This window comes from Heteronotia binoei, chromosome 17, assembly GCF_032191835.1.
Source record: "Heteronotia binoei isolate CCM8104 ecotype False Entrance Well chromosome 17, APGP_CSIRO_Hbin_v1, whole genome shotgun sequence".
NCBI classification, from domain to species: Eukaryota; Metazoa; Chordata; class Lepidosauria; order Squamata; family Gekkonidae; genus Heteronotia; species Heteronotia binoei.
This window is the reverse complement of record NC_083239.1, coordinates 30,403,165-30,422,940: the sequence shown is the minus strand read 5'-3', so window position 1 is coordinate 30,422,940 and position 19,776 is coordinate 30,403,165. Positions and strand designations below refer to the sequence as shown.

At 39.6% G+C, this 19,776-nt stretch overlaps 1 protein-coding gene across 2 annotated transcripts in view; it reads left to right on the top strand.

Moving 5' to 3' along the window:
* The window catches only part of EYA3 (EYA transcriptional coactivator and phosphatase 3), a 75,873-nt gene that overhangs the window by 2,929 nt on the left and 53,168 nt on the right, over window positions 1-19,776 (top strand). The gene's annotated exons all lie outside the window — the stretch shown is intronic.

Here is a 19,776-nt window from a genome sequence, read left to right as displayed (position 1 = left end):
AGAATAAAGCCATTGGTTCATTTAGCTCATAAAGCCATTGGTTCATTTAGCTCATTACCTTCTATTGTGCTTGGCAATGGCTTGCAAGTTTTCATGAAAAGAAAGCATCTGCTTCTTGAGATCCTTTTAACTAGAGGTGCTGTGGATTGAACCTGAGACTCTTCATATGCAGATCATTCAGTCTGCCACTGAGTCACACTACTCTTGCCCCAAATACGTCTTTTAATGAACATGGCTTATACTGTACAGAATCTGATAATAGATCCATCTCCCTAAGTATTGTCTGCTCTGCCTGGCAGTGGCTCTCCAGGCTCCAACGTAATGAAATATCTTTCCCAATCTCAGCTGCTTTGCATCTTTGACTGGAGATTGTTTTGGGGTGCAATCTAGGTACATGCCCCCATGTGTTTTGAAACGAAAGTATTGCAGCCCCTTGGGCAATGTGGATAGGATTTGAATGAGACAGATCAGCCTGATCAGAGTTTACAACCTGTGTCGGTTTGTAAAGCACCACCACTTATGTTGACTGATGGTAAGTTTCAGGATGTTTATTTAAATTGTTTGTGTTGGTGCTTCCACAACGTTGCCTTCAGTAGATCAGGAATCCCCCTGCTATGTTTATCCTTGGGCAGGTCCATTATCTGTACATTCCAAAAGGATGTTTCATAATCAGAACAGTTCCTCAAGTCACATTGTGAATTTCAGAGATGATTCATGCTTTTTAACATTTGGGTACAGAAAGTATCTGAGTTCATGTTGCCAAACTACAATCAACTGAAATGATGTTGTATGTTTTACTGGTTGGATTTCACTGTAATAAATCCAGATGCAAAGTTGGGAAAGGAATGTTCCTCTGCGACAATGTTGTTCAGGAACAGGGAACCCACTAAGCGAACTGTGTGCATGTATCTTACTCCTTTAAGACTTGTGGTACTAATTTTTTTTTTAAAAAATTGAGAGTGACTTGACTGGATTCTCTGGGGATGAAGATGATCCCCTTTTGTTAATGTGACACCTGAACAAGTACCAGGAGCAAATGGGTGATGTCACAAGATGTCAAGATAAGATAACTTATCAGTGTTTTACCATGACATATGAAATCATTTGTGCTTGTTCCAGAATTATAATAGTTTGGAGTAACACTGAAAATTAACCAAACCTTTGAGTTAACTACAGGAACAATCCCAGTTTCCTCTCCAATTCCAATCTTTATTTACTTAGCTAGTTACACCACATGTTTCTCCCCACTGGGGATACACAGCAGTTTACGAATACCGTTCTGCCCTCTGCTGTTTAATTCCTACACTGGCAACCTTGTGAGATAGAGTTAGGTTGAAAAGAGTGACTGAACCAAGACCACCCATTGAGCTTCTAATGGCAGCCTGTGAATTTGAACCTGAGTCTCCCAGATCCTGGTCCAGCAGTCTTAATTAAGGGTAGCTCGATAGTCTCAGTAGCCAGCCACCAGGGGCCCATAGCTCTGGCAGGTTTTGGAATTTGTTTTCCTAGAATGTCTGGGCAGAGTGAAACTTTTGGGGGGCTTGTGGTGGCTTTTGGCCTCCTTGAGTCTGTGGACTGTTAAGCATGAATAGACTTGTTCCTGTTGCACACTAGGTGCCCCATCCATGTTGAGTGGTGTTAATGCTTTCCCATGGGCAGTGTTTTTTGTGGATCACCTGCAGCTGGGCTGTTGCAGATTTATTTAAAATAGTTATTGGCTGCCATTCTTCCACACAGTTCAAGGCAGCTTGCAATACAGCAGTGCGGATCACAGGCTGCCATTAGACAGCAATGCGGATCCTGTGAATTTTAGGGGGGGGGGGTGTATTTGTGAATTTCCTGCATTGTGCAGGGGGTTGGATTGGATGACCCTGGAGGTACCTTCCAACTCTATGATTCTGTGAATATTAATAAAATATGTAAAATCGTGTATGTAAAACACATAAAACCAGATTTCTCAATTTAGGGCTGCTTGATGCAAAACTGCTTGAAGCAAAACTTTCAGCTGCCTCCTAAAGACTGAAAGTGAGGGGGCCTACACACAGCTCATTAGCACCTGCCCATGTTGAGAGTTACTGGGTCAAGCAGTCCTAATGTCTGAGCAACACAAAGGGGAATTATCCTCATGGAGGGGGTCACTCTGCCCTCTCTCCTTATTGCCCACTCCCTATCTCCCAGATGTCAGTTTGGGCTTCCTGAGCAAACCCCCTCCCCCCCCCCCTAATTCCTGTGCAGTTAAATCTGTCCAACTGATTTATGCCAACACATCCATCAGGACACAGAAAGAATGCATGCTGTGAGTCAGCTGCCACAAAGATGGTCTCACAAATGCTTATCTGTCCTTGGAACATAATGTTGTTTGCTTGAACTGCTGCTGTTTTGAATTCTGATCTCTCACCAGTCTTTAACAAAGGGGGAAATTGGCATTAACAAGCCTAGAGGGCCAGGAAAGTAAGTTTGAAAAAAAATGAGATGAGATGAGAACTGAGTTGCCTGAATTATTTTTTTTGCCATTTGTCCCTATTATTGCTTTAAGCATGCTGAAGTGACTCTTCCATTGTTTAAACTTTCCTGTTCAGGAAAGACACACATGTTCTAAGAACATTTGGTTCAATAGCCATCAATTTTATTCTCCATGAACACTTCTAAGTCACTTCTAATTCTAATGTAGATGAGTGTATATTTATTTTTGTATTTAAGATGGTAGGGTTGATGTTTTAAAACGTTGCACATAGCTTTTCCTTCTCTGCCATCGGATAGTGAGAAGACCTGCAGTCCTTGAGGGTGGGGGAAGGGAGCAAGAAGTGTGCAGCCTGGCAACGAGCATCTGGTTGCTAGCAGTCAAGAAAGCCATATAGGATAAAAGGAAAATAGAAGATTCACAGCTATCCGATGAGAATCGGGGTTTGGGTGGAATGCCTCTTCAGAGTAATGGTTAATTGTGTATTATTGTTTTGTGTAAGCCACATTGGGAATCCTTCTGGAATGAAAGAAGGATGCAAAAATAATATTTGCCTTGGTTAACATTGACAGATGGAAGAGATTGCAGGACATGAGTTAGGCCTGAAAGTGAATCCCACAATGTGCACAGTCACCAATGCAGCCATGATGTACATCACACTACTGGGGCCAGAGTATTTCAGGGGACTGTTCAATCAGCTGTTCTGGTTGTCCTCCAAGACTCTGTTGCAAATCCCCCGGGGCCTTCTGTGTTGTGGCACCCTTCATGTAGAATTCTTTGAACCTCTCTATTGGCCTTGTGCCCATTTTCAGAACCATGCTAAAGCATTCACTTTGAGCCTGGAGGGCTAAATAGTTTTTGGTGTATTTTAAGTTGTGACAGAGGTGGTTCTTTTTCTACAGTTACTATTGTTATGACTGGCTTTTGACTTTTGATTTAATATTTAGGGAAGGGCATATTATCTATAGTTTTTTCTCCTATAGGCTATTGCTTTTATTTGTATGTTTTCATTTGTGTAGCTGAATGATTCTGATAATTTTTAATTTAAATTTTGGCAGTTGATTACTGTAGTATGGTATTTTTAATTATTGTTGTTTTTAAACTTTGATCTCATATAATTAGGTTTTAAAAATATGTATGTACACTGCTCTGGACAATATTCTTTTGGAGAAACAACACTAATTTCTTAAATAAGGAAACAGTGTGGAGAGCTATTAATGAATACTTCAGCAGTTGCATTCTGTTTTCACAGGTTCACATTAAGAGAATTTAGAGAGTCCTTTGTGGCTGTCTGAAAAGTTACAAAGCATCATATAGGAATTTATGGCACATGAATTTATTATGGCATAAACATTTGCCTTTGCTATCACAAAAGTGTGCATGGCTATGTGGGCAGCATACTTACAGCCAAATAACTCTCTGAGAGTCAAATTGCATCTGAATTTATGAGTGTATATTACCTTACCCTGGAAACCATTGGTATGAGGGTCACAGTTTTTTTTTTTTTAAAGTTTGATCTCAGTTTGTACGTATAAGAACAAGCCGCCATTTGTTATTTCACCCAGTTTAGACTTCACGATAAACTGTGGTTTGTTTTCAGACCTGGAAACCTCCTATTCCCCAGGCCTATGCAAGACATTCAGAGGCTCATTGTGCAATCCGAAGCAGTGTTACAACCCTTTCAAGTCCACTGACTTCTGTGGACTTAGAAGGGTTTGACTCTGTTTAGGATTACACTCCCATTTTCAAAACAAACATACCATGTTCATTGTGTCAGAATGCAATTTATGAGTGTACTCTTTAAAATATTGGTTATACTACATTCAGATATAATTGATACCAAAGACACTTAATAGAAATGACTTTTTAAATAAAAGCATAATTTAATTTTTTTTTTAATCCAGTTCTGTTTATTATTATTATTTTTTTAAAAAAAAAACATTTTTATCCACCTTGTTTTGAGCCCATTGCTATGGTAACCTGTCAGTTGCTAAAGCAGAAATTTTCCATGCTGATTGCTCAGTGCTAAATAAGCTGGCTGTTTAAGGCTTTGTGCAACATTTAAAATAGAACAGTAGGCTATTGCAAACCAGTAAATAACGTTTCGGAAAACAAAAGATCTTGCTAGAGATATATGCAGAAATGTGCTAGATCTTGGCAGTCAGCAGTCATTGACATGTGAAGACAAGTGTATGCATTTGAAATATTTTGCTTTTGCTGAAAATTGAGGGCAGCATTAGCTAACTAAATGACCACCGAAGGCAGCCTTAGATACATAAATACAGTTCTTGTTTAGTTCTTTGGCTGTGTCGGCCACCTGTTGGTGCACAGAAAAGGGTAAGTCTCTCCTTAGCATAATTATGCATTGCTTTATCTTGTGGAAGCAACATCACCCCAGAGTCAGAAACGACTGGTGCTTGCACAGGGAACCTTTCCTTTCCTTATCTTCAAGGGCTTCATCCCAGAAACTTGTCTCTGTTAGTGATGATGCAAAAGAATGTTTGCTCTAGATGGAGAAGAAGCTCAAGTGTAAACCGTTTGTCATCTTGAATTCTTCTCCAGTGGCAGCGAAATTGCATAATTTTATATTAACATCTCAGCCACTTTTGCTGGTCTATGGTGGTGATGGGGGGGGGGGAATCCAAGAGGAACAGAATCTTATGATTCTCATCAGTGGAGTCACAAAGGAGTGAGCAAGGTCTCAAGTTCCCCAAAACTCTTCTCCAAGCTAGTACTGAAAAAGGAGGTGGGAAGAGAGAAAAAGAAGTTTCAGGTTATGATGGAAAAGCTTTAGAACCTGCAGCTTATAATAGCCTTAAACTGAAGTACAGCAGATGTGCATGTTTACTTGAGAATGCCCCTTTGAGGCCAGTGGGGCTTACCCCCAAATAAATGTGGATTGTTTACTTTATTAGGTAATGTTTGACATATCCTCAAACTGCACCTGTACCGGAGAAAGTTTCTATTTCCATTACCTGTCGCCCCTTATTTATTTAAACATTTATATAACCACCTTTTGACAAAGGGACCCAGAAATCACGAACACAATTGAACAAACGACCAGTAAGAGAAAGAGAATTTGCTCCAGTGCTGATCCAGGATCCACTGGACTGGCCCTCTCAAAGCCAAGTGCCCTTTGACTCCTGCCACTGGCAGCACTCTGGCTTTTTGTCTCTCCATTTATTTTTATGGGGAACTGTATTACCATGTCTAGTAGGCACGCTTTTTACTTTTGCTCATATCTGTATGGAGGAAGTCCCATTTCCAATCTGGTTGGCCTATTAGTGATCAAGACCAATATGGAGATGACAGCGAGAATCTCGTTTGTTTGCCCAAGTTACTAATACAGTCAGTCCTCAGGTTTCAACTTCCTCCTCAGCATCTTTGGAAATCTAAATGAGGAGGAGTGGGATGGTTGCACTTTCTCACTAGTGTGTGTGTGTGTGTGTAAATACATGCACATTAAAGCACAAAACACATCCTGTTATTTTCATACTGCAGCTGATAAGCCATGTTTTGAACTGTTTTGGGGACAAAGCAGTTTTTCTAGTTTGTCTTCAGTGTCAAAAAATCTTACGTTGGTTTTTAAAACAATTCCAGATGGACAAAACAACTGAGTACAAAATATGAAGTGGAACCTTTGATAATAAGTGACCCTGGGGTGTTTGGGCAGTAATTCCTGGTATGGAGAAAAAGGGGCATTATAATTATGCCCTTGTTTTCTTCTGTGGAGTGTTGCAGGGTGTGGTTCTAATGCCAAGAAGGAGGAAGACATGTTCTTGTTCCCCCTTTTGTATTGGTTTGAGTTGCAACAGAAACAAGTCTTGACATCTGTTTAGTGTAAATTTAAATGACAATTTGGCATCTTTGAACATTACAGCAGGCTGTAGGCATGGTTTTGTACCCCAAAATGAGGCTTATTTTTGTAAATTATATTTAGGATACTACCGTATATTTTTCTGGCAGAGTAAAAATACGCATTTTGCCTTTGATTTTAAACACAGCATTTATGTGCATTATTAAAACACAAAGTGGGCATGCAAGGCCTCACAAGAGAGAAGAAATCCCTTTCCCCCCAACCACCAGCCCTCATTTCCCCTCTTGCTAGCTCCACTTACTCCCCTGCCTCCATTCTGCTTCACTCTGCCTTATCATTTGCTTGGTCTCCCCCCCCCCCCCCTTGCCTGCTCGCTCACCCCTCTATGCCTGCTAATGTAGTAGGAGTGGGGTGTAAGAGAAACAAATGGACTGGACACTAACTGGGGTCAGCTCCAGGTTTCTCTCCTAGCTTGCTCCTGGCAGCCATCATCTGTTTTGTCTCACCACTTTTTTCCTGTGGACAGAAAATCCATCTCTGAGCATGAGTAGACATTTATCTTAAGTAGACATTTCTCTAAAGGGAGGATTCCCCAGATGCATTCAGTATGACTGCCTGGACAGTGAAAACAAGAGAGAATGCTTGTGCTATCCAGGGCTTTTTTTGTAGCAGGAACTCCTTTGCATATTAGACCACACACCCCTGCTGTAGCCAATCCTCCAAGAGCTTACAGGGCTCTTAGTACAAGGCCTACTGTAAGCTCCAGGAGAACTGGCAATATCAGGGGTGTGTGGCATAATATGGAAAGGAGTTCCTGCTACAAAAAATATCCTGGCTATAACCATGGTCCAAAATTATATACCTGTATCTGCCTTATCTTCCAGAATAAAAATTTGCATACTTGCCCATGTAACCCATTGTCTTGGAGAGATGATTAAAAGAAATAAAAGAACTCAGGCCTCAATCACAGTTCCACTGCCTAAACTGGCTTTGTAACAGCTCGGCTCCTTGTCTCTTGGAGCAGGACTGACCAAACTTGTTGAAGGTAAGAGCCACATAATAATAAACATCAGGTGTCTGAGAGCTGCAAGACATGAATGTCAGATGTTTGGGAGCCAGAAGGGAGGGAGGGAGGGAAGCAAACAGATGGAGTGAAGGAGAGGTGGAAAGAAAGCAACTTTAAATGTATTTCTCAAACTGCCAGCTGGCTTGGCTTGGAGAAGTGATTTAAAGAGAGAAATGTCTTCTCAAAGCCAGCCCATACATAGGGTGATGGGAAGTTTGAGAGCCACACAATATGTGTGAAAGAGCCAGTTTGGCCACCTCTCTTGGAGGGCGGCTCCAGTCTGTCCATCTTTCAAGTTTGCTAATTTTCAACATGCAGGGAATTTTTGTCATACGGAAGCAGGGTGAAGTGGCATAGTCTAGGCAGGACTATACTCTGTCGTTTTTGCCAAATTCTTTCTTTGGCTCTAATTCATTCTGTCTGGACCATCTTGCCGCTTTTATTTTTTCTTTATGTGAATTTTTGGATTCTCATATGTCTAAATCGGCCTGCCTTATCAGAATTTTCATTTTGATTTTTTTCCCTCCTCTAGTGTATTTTTTTATGAAGTGCTTGGGCTCCGTTGTAGTATGTCTAGAAGCTGGACAGTTTTTGAAAGCATTTTCTCATAACATTCAGTTGTCTGATCAGTCTGCGGCACTGGGCAAGATTTGTTGCTTTTGTATTGCAAAAAGCCGACCCTGTTCTTTTGATTACTTATCTGGTAGTATAAAGGAGTCGTTAATGGCGACAGGCTGTTTGTGCCACAAGCTTACTTAAAAAACAGCCACGTAGGTTTTCCCATTAAAGGAACTTGATGATATATAGCTGTGTCATCTTTATGTAATTGATTTTTTTCACGTAATGACACATAATGATGAGGTGGTTGTTATTTTGGAATTTTTACTAATCATAGCACAGATAAGCAATGCCATAGAAAGAGAGAGACTAACTAAAATCCACACTTTCAATGTATTGAATTCTGTTTCTTATACCTTTTCTGAACAGCTTCTGGTGAAGTTTGCACAGTCACAATCTACATAATGAAACTCACTGTTTCCTATGCCCAGTTTTCCACATACTTGTAGACTTTGTGAGAAGAGAGTAGCTTTACTTTAAGGATCTGAGGAAAAAATGATATAGGTATTAAATGTTGCTTAGTGTCACTATAGCAAGGGAAATGTATACTGTGTTAGGACCAGATTTGGAAACATGGTAACATATGCATTGTTAAAGTTGCCATTTTTTAAAAGAAAGTTACTGAAAAGACAGTCCGGCAAACCAAGCAGGAATACTTGATGGTCACTTCATTTTTTATGTGCTTCCTAATTTTTTTTGCGGGTGTGGGGGGGAGAGAATGGAGCATTCAATTGCTTTTGGGTTCTTTGCCTTTTCTGGATATCTTTTGAGATGGAGCCAACTTTTACTAGCAAGTAAGGTGCTGTTTCCATGCATAGCTATATCGAAGGAGGTGTTACTGCATGTTTGCCGATAAGTCAGTTACCAGGGGCATGTGCTGTGATTTTCTGTATCATGTGTCCCAAAATCTAGATAAAGAGAAAGTTAATCATTATGATCTGCAGAAATTATGCAAATTAAATCCATTTGGTGTTATCTGATTCAAATCACAGCAAGGAGTTTCGCCAAGTACAAGAAACCTTGGTAATGCCTCTCTCCAGTGTTACCTGTATGCTTTCAGGCTTCTCTTTATAGTCCTGGGATCTGGAAATGTAGCATTTTAAACAATTTAAAGTAAACATTAAAAAAAAAAAGGCTGGGAATCTTGCGGGTTGCTGACTTCTACTGTCAGTATCAAATTATGCAGCGTGATCACAGAATACACCCAACCCTGTGACTTTCTGGCACTTTATGAATTTGAATAGTTGGGTGAGCAAAAGTTTGCTGCCATTTGGCAGAAGCACTTTCTTGGATGTAAATGCTGCAGCCTCTTTGCATTTTCGAAGCATGCTTCTCGTGTATTGATTTACAGTGCTGTCTTTCCAGCGCAGCACTGTAAGCTATCTCATCTTATAATTTTAATAAGAGGGCTCTTTCGACACTGTCAGAAGAATGCATTCTGTTAACCCCCCGCTTTAAAAAAAATTAAGCTGCTTATGCTATCTTCACTGGAGAATGTCTTCTGATCTGTAACTATAATAGACTGAAGGCAGATTTTTGTTCTTGTGAGTGACTCTCTTCATCTCATATCACAGCTGGACTTTTTCCCTGTCTCATTGTCCGGAATGTTCTGCTTGGAGGATGGTTCACTCCATCCATATGCTCCTCCATAATGTTGAGACAGTGCTGACGGATGATTTTCACATACATAGAAAATAATGCAGGATATTCTAGGACAAAACTGCATAGGGAGAGGTGGTGTTCCCTTACTTCTTTTCAAAACTTGATTGCTTTGTGTTGGTAATTTAATTTTTTATTAATAACAATGAATCTATGTGAGAACTGTGGATTTTCATACTGCTAACAAGTCCTTTTTATTTAAATAAAATTCTATTTCTTGAGATGTGAGTCAGCCCAAAGACAGGCAAGAGGTCCAGAGACTTTGCAATAAAATCCTTTATCTTATAAAACCCATAATGATAAATTTAACGGTTGCTGCAAGCTGTTCTGTGTCTCTGTGTATTCATGCACAGTTATACACATGTCAGTGTTCTTGCTTTGCTGCTGAGGACTAAACTAGATATTTTGTCAAACTTTGAGTCACTGCAGTTATTTACATTTAAAAAAAAACCTGCTTTCAGGTTGAGTTCTAGAGAGGAGGTATGGTTTTGGGGAGGGAGCAAACCCATTCCCTACCAACCATTTCCCCTCTCAACTCCCCCACCTTGCTTCCCTGTCTTTTATAAGTGAAAGTACAGATTCCTTTTCTCCTGCAAGGATAAAAGCAGAATGCAGAATTAGGGGGATTGTTTTCCCAAGGAAAAATGGCCAGTAAGGAAAGTGTCAAACACCATTTCTCACCGGCCCTGTATTTCCTGATCACAGCCTCTAGTGGGGAGGCCAAGGGAAAATTTAGGAAACTCTACCTTGTGTAGCCATCTGCTCTTTGAATTTGTTTCATTTGCTGTACAGTTGCACATCTGTGAAACTAATCTAATTGTTTTTTAATAAGCAGCTTTGAGTGTTTGGAATTTTGAGAGATGCAACATAGCCTACCTGTTGTAATGTTAGTAGAAAAGAGTAAGAATCCAGGGTATGAGCTTTCATGAGTCACACTGTTCACTTCTTCAGGATGGATAAGAATGCACTATGACCCATGAAAGCTCATACCCTTACACAAATTTTGTTAGTCTTTAAGGTGCTACTGAACTTTTACTCTTTTCTACTGCTACATACTAACACAGACTAGGCAGACTAACACAGCTACCCATCTTGATCTATCTGCCTGTAATATTATTGAAAGTGAAATGTAATGCAGGCTAGTAATGGCCAACTTTGTGACTTTCTGTCCTTAGTACCCATATTTTATATTGACTGTGTTCAGGACTCAGTGAGGATGTAATGTATTTTTGAATATTGTTCAGAACTGATTGAAGGAGTACGGTAATCATATTTTAAGGAAACAAATGCTAGGAAAAGAGCATAATCTGTAGTCTTTGCCTTAAATCTTTTATTCCATTCTAAATAAAACAGACTTTGAGCATTTTACAAATGTGACAAATTAATACTTTATTGTCCCATTGTTAAATAGATTTGTATAGTATTTGTGGCAGCAAAATTAGCAAGTTGTCCAAAATGATAGCAAGAAAAGTGTTCAGGTAAAATGCATTCAATATGTTCCAAATATAAACATTACAAATTTGGTTTTCCTACAGAACTGTATGGGGGAGTTGTGTGTGGGGGGGTATTACCTTGTATTAAAATTCATTATTTATTTTTGAAAATTTCGACTTAAAAATATTAAAATTTACAAGTTACTTCACAGAATTATTAGAAATCCTTAATACCTGAAGCTCATCTCTGATTTGTTTGTTATTGATTGAGGGCTCAGTCAGTTTTATGGGGTTTAGCCAAATTTGATAAACAGATTTTAATTCACAGGCCATCCCAGCAAAAGTATGTGGTTTGTGTAATACCAGCAGATATATCTGAAATCATCAAATTAAATGCACCACACTACTAAATGGAGAATCTTGTTAATTATTCTGCTTATCTTTCAATGATACTGTTTGCTGGCTTTTGAAGTCTGGCTGCTGCTACTGATCAACAAAATATAGCACAAGGCAGCATTTGAGTTCCCCCAAATTAATAGTCAGACAGGATACTGATGTCTTGAAATAGGAGGACAGAAAAAAGTTGTACAGGACATGATGGAGAAAACCCCAATTTGTCTGCCATTGAAACGAAAGACCAGATGTTGTGGCCTTAATTGGATTATTAAAAAGATTACATTACTAGAAAAGGATTTACTGTTGTTTTTTCATGGATCAGCACAACCACTAACTATGTCATCTGTAATTGCTTAGGGGTCTCTCTGAACTTGTTAGCAAGCATGGTACACATCTGTCTCAGATCATGAATTATTACTTTAAATTTGATATTAAATTGTTCCACATGCAAAGGTTGGGCGCTCTGGACCGATGTAAAGCAAATGCTGTGAAACCACTTCACTAATTGTTAGTTTTCCATGATCAAGATTTGCTTTGAGTGCCATTTGTTGTGAAAGCGCCCACCCAATTCTGTTCTTGTTGCAGCAAATGATAAAGAGGATAGTTTATTAAACTAAGATCTAAGCCTAGAAATCTAAGCCTAGAAAAACACTTTACCTGTCTCTGCCACAGTCACACCACTTCCGTTCAAATACAAGCCGCCTTAACGGTTGTTTTCAGTATGCATTCTCTCTTGTTGTTAGAACCTGGTAGCAGATTACGTGACATCTTCTATTTACAAATCCAGTATTTTCTGCCAAGTAACATCTTCCGTGCAGAAACCAGGCCATCAAATATCACTGTGCTCAGGTTTTCAGGGCTGGCACTTGAATTAGATGATACCTCATTTTGAAGTGATACTTCAAATGGATGGGTTTTCATCAGTAGATATTGAAGTTCCACTGTGATTTTATTATACTCTTTGTGAACTAGGAGTCTGTCTATATAGCTGTCTTGCTCTTGTTTCTAGGCTCAAGTTTGAAGTGAAACTTGTGAGGCTTTTTATTCTCTCCCCATGACACTTTGTCCAGCTCTCTACTGTTTTGCACTTCTACATTTTCAAAGTGAATTCTAGGCATATAAGTACTAGGAAGTGATTCCCCCTGAATTCAGTGGAATTTTTGCTTTCAGCTGAACATGTTTACTGGCTACCCCTCTCCCCAACATCCTGTCTTATTGCTTTCATTGTAACATGTCCCATTTGCACATATCAACAGGTGAAGCTTTTGTCAAACATTTAAAAAGAATCTTTAAATAATTTTGCTGTAAAAAGAATCTTTAAATAATTTTGCTGTAGTTCTCTAGATACGTTTTTATACCCATTTTTAGTTTTGCCATTGACTGTTTGATATTTTTATTTATTGTGGGAAATCTCCTTAGAAATAGTTATGCAGAATGCACCTGTGTTGTAAATAATTAAAACTATCACTTTCTAATTGTTGGAACTCAAACAGCTACTAAAGGCTGCAATTATTTTTTCCGAAATTTATATGCTGCATTTTCAAGGATATCTTCAGACTGAGAAAACTTTTTTTTAAAAAAATGAGTTTTCCAGTGTCTTATTTCAGTGCTGCTGCTGAATATTCTACAAATAACTAAGCTTCTCCTTGCTGGTTGCAAGGAGGGATGAAACTATATTCCTAGTCTTCATAGGGTAGTTCACAGGCCCTAAATAATTGGTCACCAAAATTTCTTCTTTTGTTTCTGCATACTGAAATCTCTAATTAGTTCTGATTTCTACAAAAATACTTTTATTGTGTTTTTCTTAAAAACCCTGGATATTTTCTGGAGTAGTGTTTTTGTGAAATTTAAAACTGAATTAAAAAGAATGGGAAAGAGTTTTAAAAGACCATTATACCACAATATTTTATAACAAGATGTACCTACATGTGAATTTTCCTAAACATCTGAGTATTTAAAGGATTTTTATTACATTATTATAACAGGGTTATTGGGGAGTTCTATTCTTATTTTACGGGCTGGGATAAGAATATCTGTTATGGAATATTCATGCCAATTAATTTAGAGATTCTTTCCATAAAATTAGAGATCAGTTGATATGACCATTTTTGCTTTTTAATTTCTTTTTTGACATTTGCCATTGATTTTGGTTTACCTCATTTTCATTGCTGTCATTTAAAAATACAATTTAGACGCAATTGAGACAAAAATATCATTACAAAAAGCCTTAATTTTAAGCAGGAGAAATTCAAAATGAGGGAAAAGAAACCAGTACAAAAAATAAAGATTTGTGGGTTCACTTCCTGGAAGGGATAAACTCAATCAAAATGGGGCATTATAAGTGAACCGGGAAGATTTTGAAATTCTATCACTGTGCAGACCTGCAATGCAATACTAGACTAGGCATGTTTTCTCAGACACAAATTTCACTGAGTTGGATGGAGCTTATTTCTAAAGCAGTGTGCATAGGACTGCAGTCCTGTTGAGGTTCTTGTTTTTTTGGGAAGCATGTTTAATTTACAAGCCAGGTGAAGATGCACCCATACCCACTGAAATCAGTTCATAAGCTTTGACTATAAGTTGTAGAGCTCCCCAGAAGTAGTTGCTTTTGAAAAAACAATGGTTTATTGTTCTGTTTTGTAATTAAGGACTAATTCTCATTGAGGTGGTATCCCAGTGGGGAGTTCAAGTGATTGAATTCTCCTGGAAACAAAAAAAAGGACATTAACACTAGACATAAGGATTAGCTGTCTTGTTTGTTCAGTGAGATGTGTCCAGATTTTGCTGCTTCATTCCAGAAGACCCCAGCATGATTTCAAATTTACGTACGTGTTCAGCATTTCACCAGGGATGCTGGCAAGCTGAGATCTTAAAATCATAAACATCTTTCCTTTTCCCCCTGGCCACCCCAGTTTTTAAAAACACTGAATAATGATGAAGGCTTTTGGAGGATTTAAAAGCTTGCATTCTGTTTTGTGCCATTTTGATTGGTTTCTATGTGGCTTCTGGTTTTTTGGGATTACAGTTTTTCAGTGTTTAAGAGAAAAAATAATTGTATGGAGGAGCATTGAGTAACATGATCCTTCAGTGTGAAGCGCTTACAGCCGGGTCACAGATTTAATATCTGAGACAGAACTCACTCACCCAACTCCGCTGTGATTTTGTTCCTTGTGGTATGGATTTAAATTTATCTGAGTTTAATTTCTCATTAGGCTTTTTTTTTTAAATTGGACTATGTTTTGTAGCTTTCTGTGCAAACATGTCACCTTAGAAACCTGCAAGGAAGGGGATATTCTGGATATTTGCCATCAGTTGTTTTGGCTTGAAGCTATCAGATAACTTGGGCTGTGGTTGTGGATTTTCAAGAATATTTACTTTTATGAAGTCCTTTCTCCTCGGGAAAAAAATTCCTCTTGAAATGGAAATATTTAATTCAATTTCTCATGGACAGTTGCCAGCAGGTCCTTTGGGAAATTTGGAAGTAATGACCCCTTAGAAGAATATCATGTCCCAGCTGTCTGAATGTACAGCTGTTATTTAAAAAAAGGTGTTTCCAACCCTTTTCTTTATGTAGATAGAAAGGGAAAGCAGGCAAGCCGTTGCTTTGGCAGGGATGGAGTCTGGAGAGGAGCTGTAAGACTGCTGTAGTTCTCTTATGCTGAGCTGTTTAACCCTTTACTGTAGTTCAGTCATTCCCTCCCTTTCCTTCCTCCTTGTTCCTTTGCTCTGCTCTTCCGTTTGAGCAGGGGGCAGAAAATTTGAGTGAAATTTCATACGGTTTTGTGGTTATCTCCTCTGTCTGTAGTAGTGAATTTTGCCTAAGGATTAGTTGGGGCCAAGGAAGGAGGGGGAGGAGGAGAACATCCAACTTTAATCATTATCTTCAAGCCTCCATTTCTGCAGCTTGTCCATGTTAAGTAATATGAGCTTCTGATCATGCACAGAGTACATTTTCCCCCACCAGTGGATAAACACTATTGTTTGTTGCTTTTTTTACCTCCTCAGAATCTGAGATTAGGGCTAGAGGTCTGAAGAGGGATTCTCAAACCTCAGAAATTTTTAATTGTGCATGTGTATGGGAGTGGGGGGAATGTTTCGCTGCAGAGGGTCAGATGGCCAAGAAGCCTAGCTTAGTAAATTTTAAGCCTTATCACATCTTAATGACAGAAAAATAACGTATTCAAGCCAAGGGTAATCTCTGCCCTGAATGCCTAAAAGTTTACAGGTAAATCAGATCCTCTAGGCATATGCAGAATGACTTTTTTTCACTACAGAATTAGTTCTCTGTTTTGATTTAGGAAGGAAGTTTCTAGCCTAGGGAACAGGTATAGCAGCAGGTATAACTCTAGTTTCTCCCAGTTTAGAAGTCCATGCTCTGATTAATAGCCACCACCACCTAACTCATCCCCATTTTTTCCCTACCCTGCAGACTTTTGCAGTGCAATGTCTTGAGAGAAAAATGCACATGTTAAACTGACAAAAAGATCACAGTATGATTTGCAAGCAAATCACTTTTTTTCTTTGAACTGCTGGTGTTCCATACTGTAGCTTCACACATCCTAAAAGCATTCTTTTACATTTTAGATGCTGAAAGAAGGCTTTTTCTGTGACTTCATGGTTCTTCCCGTTATAAATGCAAACATTAAAAAAACCCCAGGAAATCACTATCAAAAGATGAGATGATATTCCAGGAGGAATATCATTTTATAAGTTACACTTGAATTATGCTCTTTAATGTCACATTTATTTCTGGACCTGCTATTCTCCTGTCTCCTCCTCCTCCTCCCTCACCCAGTCGAATACCTGAGCTCCTCCCAGATGCTCTGTTTGTGAGGGAATCTAGGACTGGACATTTTTACTTCTATGCTACGGTCATTCCTCTAGCACATTGCTTGATGAAACGTTATTACTACAAGTAATGCTGTTGTGGTTTATGTTCGAGTAGCACAAAAATGGTTTAGTTGGGTAATGCTACATTGGATGGGTGTATCGTCTCTCTTGGAATATAAACCCGTGGTCACCCTAGAATCCAAGACTAGATGAACACTTGAGAAGCCAGCACATAATATCCAGTCCAGTTTCAGCTAAGTAAATATAAATGCACTAGATTTTGTTTTCTGCTTCTTCAAGTTGACTTATGATAACCCCCCATTTCCTACTGGTATATCCTTGAACCCCCTCACCATAAAATTTCTGGCCTGGGACAAAGTTTCAGTGCCTATGGAGGGGGGGGGGACTTGGTGCAGATGCCTAACAATTTTGGAAATGTCACCATTTATTTAGGAATGTGAAAAATTCAGCCCTACCTCTTTAAAAAAAAGTATCCCAGCACCTATGAATTTTGAATATGATGGCGTTTGGAAAGAGGGAAGAAACTCAGAAGATATTATAATAGAAGAAAAAACACAAAGAGGAATATTATAAGTTATTTTGGCTCAATATATATATTTATTTATTTATTGGGGGGGGGAATTCTACTCTCCCTTTAACATACAATGACCACGGAAATCACCAACAAACAAATGACACAGTTAATCAAATATGTTTTAAATTTACAGGCATCAGATATGCATATAATAATAAGGAGCATAAAGGGATAAATAGGATAAAGCAGATCTTCCCAGTTTCACAGCCCCTAATACACAAACATGGGGAACAATATCTAGTATGGCTTTTAGCAGTTCTCCATCTGATATTAAGTTTTAACAGAAGTGCTTTTTTCCTCACTGTACTTCTGATATTGAGTTGAAGAAAGAGCTTACCCATAGTTCCTTCCTTGGCCTTTCTACCAGCAGTCCTGTGTAATGTCCTCTCCTGTGCAGATTTCAGGGTGAAGATACTAGTATCTTATGGCAGTTTCATGGGATGGAAACTCAAGACAGTGAAGATCATGTAGTCCAGCCAAAATCTTCAACTCTTGGTAGATATAACTGGCCTGGGATCATCTTGACTTATGGGGAGTACCACTAGCAGAGAGCTAGACTAGAGGGACCTCACAGAGCATTCCTATGCAGAGTTACTGTAGTCTAAATCCATGGTTTTAGACTGGAATAACTCAACATAAAATTGCATTATATGGACAATTAGGCTAGTGATTGCAACTGGATGATGAGGGGTACACTTACTGAACATTCATCTTGTGTCTCATCGGCCCTTCATCATTTTTTCTTTAGCCATCAAATCCTCATCTGTGGACATCTGAACCAACAATGTGGTGGCCAAGGCCCATGTATACACCCAGGGGAGCGCTAGGTTGAGAAGCCTTTAGTGTAAGCTTCAAGGGTCATGAGATGGTGAGAACTTCATCTACAAAGCATAAGAGCAGATTATGTTCTGGGCTTGACCAACAGGGAAGCAGATTGGCTTCCCAGATCAGTCCTGAAATGCAAACATAGAGTCTCTGAAGACATTAGTCTGCAACCAGTACCTCTGTCCCCAGGCAGAAGAGATTAATGTCTTGCTCCAGTCGTGACCAGAGGGCTTTCGCTATGCATTTCCTCTGATACCAGCTCTCCATCAATGCCTTTGCAAGATGAAGGAAGTGGGTGCACAAGTTGTTGCTGTTGTTCAGGGCTTTTTTTGAGTAGGAATGCACAGGAACTCAGTTCTGGCTGGCTTGGCATCAGGGGATGTGGCCTAATATGCAAATCAGTTCCTGCTGGACTTTTTCTACAAAAAAGTCCTATGTGAAACAATGGCAATGTCAGGGGATGTGGCCTAATATGCAAATGATTTCCTGCTGGGCTTTTTCTACCAACCCCCCCCCCCCCGGTGTTGGTCCCTTGTTGGCCCAGAAGAACCATTGTTCCTGGGTCTAGTGAGTCTGCTCAAATGGGAACCTTGAACTTTTCCAATTTCAATGGTCCTCCTGAAACAGGGGACAATTTTTCTTCAAGTCCCAAGAGTTTCAAGTTAACCGATTGATTCTTGATAGCAGATTCTAAATCATTTACTGCTTTCAGACAAGATGATTCAGATTGTTCTGCCAATGGTATGTCCACCTCTGGAATCTTTGTTGTTTTCATGGTAGGCCTCCAGTGCTCCTACACTGACAGTTGCATGGAAAATTTGAACCCAACTCTGAAGGACATATTGTTTTTCTTACAGAGCAATCTGACAGAGGCCTGTGCTCTAGTACTTGAAAGAGAAGATTGATAGTTCTATCCACTGCCCTACCAGAGTGTGATGGTCACCCACGTCTCCTCATATCTGCTGATTAAGAGGTTTTTGATAGGGAGTATCTCCTCTCCCATCTTCCTACAGTACACAGATGAAGGCTTGATTTGATTATTAAGTCCCTGACTTGTGATCCATTTGAACCACTTCTTGAGGTTCTTTGAAGGCCTTTTTATATTAAAGACCTTTTTCCTGGTCTTGGTGACTTCAGCCCATTGGGTCTTATGAATAGGATCCCTCTCTATCAGAAAGTTTTTGTGTGAGTTCCATTGGGACATGGTGGTTTTTACAGTTCATCAAGATTAACTTGCATGTTCCACAGATCTGAGGAGATCTCCCTCCTATCTTTGTACTAATCCCTGTTTGTGTGTGTGCCTGTGTGTAAAACAAAAAGAGCTAAAAAAGGGACTAAGTCTGATTTGCCCTTGGGGGCATTGGTCACCCCAATAAGGGTAAGAGGGTAACCAAGACTATGTTGAATAGGTGACTGAAGTACTAGGCAGCCAAGATCCCTCCCCTCAAGGGCATTCAGCCTAATCTGTTAGGAGGACAGCCACTTTCACAGCCCTTTGCCACCAAGTCTTGCAGCAGATAGTAGAAGATTAAGAGTGTTGAGACTTTTTTACCCACCCTGGGGACAGTGTGCTTTGTTATATCCCCATACATCTGAGTCTCCTAATTCTTCCAAGGGAGAATGCCACATTGGTACTTATTGTGAAGGTCCATTCTCCTTGGAAGTGACTAGGAGACCCAGACCCACCTCCCAAATAAAGGAAATTAAATAGAGGTACAGAAAGACAGAGATGTTATAGAAAAAGAGGAAAGTTCCCTGATCAGGTGATCAACCCAGTTGTTAGTCTGGGTTGGATTGTGTTGCTGAGTTTTTCACATTACATCGTGTGGCAGGGGATCTACAGAAATTTCCAGACAGAAGGGGAGATGGGGGAACTGCCACCAAAAGTGGAAGGAGGAGCGTTCCCCACACATCTGGGTCTCCTAGTCAATTCCAAGGAGAATGGACCTTCATGCTAAGTACCAGTGCGTTGTCTTGTTTGAAACAGGCCCTCTGCTGTTGTGTGTACATGGTCAAGCATGCTAAGATCTATAGCCCAGGGAGGTGTTTTGCAGGCGTGCCAGCCATCACTCATTG